Source organism: Engraulis encrasicolus, chromosome 17 (genome assembly GCF_034702125.1).
Source record: "Engraulis encrasicolus isolate BLACKSEA-1 chromosome 17, IST_EnEncr_1.0, whole genome shotgun sequence".
NCBI classification, from domain to species: domain Eukaryota; kingdom Metazoa; phylum Chordata; class Actinopteri; order Clupeiformes; family Engraulidae; genus Engraulis; species Engraulis encrasicolus.
Window position 1 is genome coordinate 3051525 of NC_085873.1, and position 5000 is coordinate 3056524.

Genomic DNA, 5000 nt, shown 5'->3' on the forward strand with positions numbered 1-5000 from the left:
TTAGGACCCCCTCGAAAATGAGATGGCACATCTCAAGGGGCCATCCTTGTAACAAATAAATAAATAAATAAATACATAAATAAATAAATAAATTGCGGTCATAATGGTGGTTGTTTCTGCCCACCCTGAACGGGTGCTTGTATGTTGCGACTGTTTCCAAAGACCCCCTTGGTCTACCTGATTTATGCTATTACTCTTCATCAATAAACATATGCGACTGTTTCGGCACCACGCCAAATACAAAGTGAACTGGACTGGGCCAACCACACACATACTTCCACTTTATTCACAGAATGGTCTCTGCCTGTTACAGCGTTACTATTATAGTACTAGCCTGTTATAGTACTAGCCTGGGTTAGTATTGCAACATTTACAAATATCCAAAATATATCATATTTGGCGGTATTAACCTTGTTACCCCTGTAAGCTTTTTACCTGACATGTTATATTCCATTTAGGCATTACTGTTTACACTTCACATTGACAAAATGTTCTCTGCCTGTACTACACAGTAAAACAAATCCAACAATTCAACACTATTGTCCGAATATATGGCCAGATTCATTTTTTATTTAGTTCCTTGAGAGTTGAAGTAACACAGCAAACATATAGGCTCTAAAACAGTGTCATATTCAACTAAACAATGAATTCCCATTACACAATGAGTTGAATTAACACTAACACAAATATAGCTGCAAGCAGCAATGCGGGGCCAAGCAGTAAACTTGCCAAAGTCGCCACGGCAACAGAAGGAACTGCAGCGCCCCCTTTGGCCCAAATCTCACCAATGTTGGTGTGCATTACTTGGAGGGGAGTGTGCTCACATGAACCAAGTTTATTTTGAATCCTTTAAAGGGCTGACAAATATAAGCTCACTTCCTGTTACCTGTTGGTGGCGCTAGAGAGTTTGAGCTGGGAATCTGGATTGTTTTTGTGGGAGGTCATGGGATTGACTAGTATGTGTGCAAAAAATAGCTAAAAGAATCTGACACACGTTGCTGAGATATGACCTCACTTCCTGTTTTGCCACTTTTACGACAATTTTGATTGGCTGTCACCTCCAAACGATAAGAGGTATCAAAAATTCTTTGGATACCCTAATGCCTATCAGTCTGAAGATGATGTGTACCTTTTTGCTGGTCATTCTGACAAAAATTGTGTGACAAGTAGCATTTTATTGAATTTTACAAAATTCAAAATGGCAGAATTTCCCTTCTGTGTTTACATAACGTTATATAGTGCGTTGGATTCGGCGTGGCCCAAGGATTCTAGTGATAATAATATATTTTACATTGTGCACATGGTTTAAAAGCTACAGGCAAAAATGTAGCTAAAATTTTGACCTGTTGGTGGCGCTACAGAGTTTGAGCTGGGGGTCTGAATTTTTTTTCAGTAGGTCATAAGATGGATATCTATGTGTGTAACAAAACCTAGCCGAAACCGACAAAGGGTTGCTGAGATATGACCTCACTTGCTGTTTTGCCACTTTTACAACAATTTTGATTGGCTGTCACGGCTAAACGATAAAAGATATCTAATATTTCTTGAGACCCCATACAAACCTCAGTACAGAGATACAATATACAGAATTTCGGGCGAAATGGTCAAAAATTGCGGGAAAAATAGCATTTTTATTGAATTTTACAAAATTCAAAATGGCGGGAAAACTATCCAGGCAGAAAATGACGTCATAGGGTGCGTTGGATTCGACTTGGCCCAAGGATTCCAGGGATATCAGGTTTATGAAAATTGATCCAGCGGTTCAAAAGTTACAAGCAGAAATGTACCTGCGACTTTCACCTGCTGGTGGCGCTAGAGTATTGGGGCTGGGGACCTATAACTCGCTGTGGGTAATGTTGATGCTACCTCAAATATGTGTGCCAATTTACAGCATTTTTCTATGTATGGTTCTATGGGCTACCATAGACTTACAGTGAATTTTACAAAATTCAAAATGGCGGAATTTAACCTTCTGCGTTGACATAACTTCATATAGTGCGTTGAATTCGGCTTGGCCCAAGGATTCTAGTGATAATAATATATTTTACATCGTGCATATGGTTTAAAAGCTACAGTCAAAAATGTAGCTAAAATTTTGACCTGCTGGTGGCGCTACAGAGTTTGAGCTGGGGTTCTGATTTTTTTTGTGGTAGGTCATGGGATGGATTACTATGTGTGGACACAATCCCAACCTAATTCAACAAAAAGTTGCTGAGATATGACCTCACTTCCTGTTTCACCACTTTTACGACAATTTTGATTGGCTGTCACGGCAAAACTATAAAAGATATCTAATATTTCTTGAGACCCCATGTGTAGCTCAGTCTAGAGATACTGTATACCAAGTTTCGGGCGAATTGGTCAAAAATTGCGGAAAAAATAGCATTTTTATTGAATTTCACAAAATCCAAAATGGCGGGAAAACTATCCTGGCGGAAAATGACGTCATAGAGTGCGTTGGATTCGTCTTGGCTCAAGGATTCCATGGATACCAAGTTTATGAAAATTGGCCCAGCGGTTCAAAAGTTACAAGCAGAAATGTACCTGTGACTTTGACCTGTTGGTGGCGCTAGAGCGTTGGGGCTGGGGATCTATAAATTGCTGTGGGTAATGCTGAGCCAGGCCCGAATGTGTGTGCCGATTTACAGCATTTTCCTACGTACGGTTCTATGGGCTGCCATAGACTTGCTAAGGAGAGGAAAGGTGACATAATAAGAATACCAGCTAAAACAGTAGGGGCCTTCGCCAGCTTCGCTGCTTGGCCCCTAATTAGGACCATATATCTTCAACAACCTTTGTAAGGTGTTCGGGTCTGTGGGACGTGTTTCCCGTTTTCTGGGAGGAACATGAATAAAAAAACAAATTGTGACTTGTAGAACCGTTACATTTGGAGGCCTTACAAATTAATATCTTCTAAACTTTTTGATACAATGCTGGTCAGATCCTATGTAGACAAGGCAGACAGTGAAATATGTAGAAAAAAGGTGCACATATTTTTGGGTCCTCCAGTTATGCATCAATGTTGCAACATGTGCAAAAAAAAGCACTAGTGGCTCAATCCAAGGGATAGAGTTTTCTCACTTTCTTCACAGTCTCCTTATCCTTCTCTCGCTGTATCTCTCACCCTGAAAAACATACACTGAAATTCACAAACATGATGAGGGCACACAATTATTTTGAATTTTGATTTTTCAAAACGCCCTTCTAACAAAAACGTGAACACCTTACAAGCGACAACACTGCAATTTGTACAATGAACCCTGGGTAACACTGCAACATTTGCCAAACAAATGATTAGATTTTGATTATGGTCAATCTTGTCAGTCCTGTCAGCTTTTTACCTGTGCTAGAGGTCTTTTAGTCGAGCTATACACTGTAAACATGTGAAGATTCCTCAAAAAACTTTCATTTGGACTGTGGAGAAACTCAAAAGTTCACAGAAGAAGCCTAAAAGTTCTCTGAAGAACCTAAAAGCTCTGGAAGAACACCAAGGTTCCTTAGCGAACCTTTAAGGTTCTAAAAGGGCAATTGATGGGTTCCTCAAAGATCTCTGGGTTCCAGGGATCCAGGGATTCCAGGGAACCTTCAAGAAAACCTCAGGGTTACTATTTGCCAAATATTCCTCTAAGAACCTTTAAGGTTCCTCAGAGAATTTTTGGAGGTTCCTCCAGTGGGAAGGAAACGGCCCTGGAAACTTTCAATTTTGACAGTACGGGCTGCAGTTGATACATTTTGTCAAAGATCAATTGATGTGACAGCTAACACTGCTCACATTTTCCTTGCATGTGTGTTACTTGTCCTCCATGTCATCATGGTGTCATTAGCGCTTAGGGCCCTAAAAAGAGCAAATTTCGAAGAAAAAAAATATTTCCATATTACCTGTTTAGGAAAAGTCATCAAAAATGAAGCAAAATAATACAGTACTTCGTATACTTTTCAGATGTTAAATATTGGTTGGAGTCAAATGGACCTCAGCAATCTTTTTGAAAAATCAATGAGGGTCACTTCAATGCATTTCAGACAACTCGGAAAAAGGGCAACATGTGCCAAATAGTGGACAAATCCTTTAGTGGTTTGAAACGCTTACAAGAATACATCTTGATTATGGAATAGAATAGAATAGAAAGAATAAAATAGCTTGATTATTTAAAAGACTAGGATATTACGCAGGCATTCCTGTCTTATGTGCAAGGCTTTGTAAAACAAAGTGATGCCATAAGCATACAATAATGGTAAAAAATGCTGTTCTGCATACCTAGGTCTTTTTCTCCAAACATGCCCATTGTATGATGTCGTAACATGCTTCACTGTAAATGCAATGCCCTGATGTTCCGCTGCGTTGACAAGGGCCATAGATGTCCAACCAACTGGAAAAGCGATGTCTCATAGGAGGCACTGTTAGAGCCTACTGTATGGTGATACGGACTGTATCTCATGCTCATGCCCCCCACCCACCTCTTTCATAATAAAAGCCCACTGTCCACATACTCAAGACTAATAAACTCATTTAATAATAATATTATGTGCAGCTGGCCGGGTAATAAATCACTTAGCATCACATACGCACATGCAAAAAGCACACACTCACACAAACACACACACACACACACACACACACACACACACACACACACACACACACACACACACACACACACACACACACACACACACACACACACACACACACACACACACACACACACACACACACACACACACACACACACACACACACACACACACACACACACCGTGTTGCAGAGAAGCAGTGACCCCTTTGAGCATGTGTGACAAATGTGCTGAATTACTCAAGGAAGTCAACTAATTTCACAATTTTTTTTCGTCGCCATGCAAATCTTTCTTTCCCTCTTCTGAAAGCATTTCTACTGTGTGTCATATGTACTTGTACTACTGCCTAGCATCCAGTCATCCTTAAAGGCCCAATATGACATTTGGGTAGTTTATTTTCAAAATGCATGCTTCCCATTCGTACATTC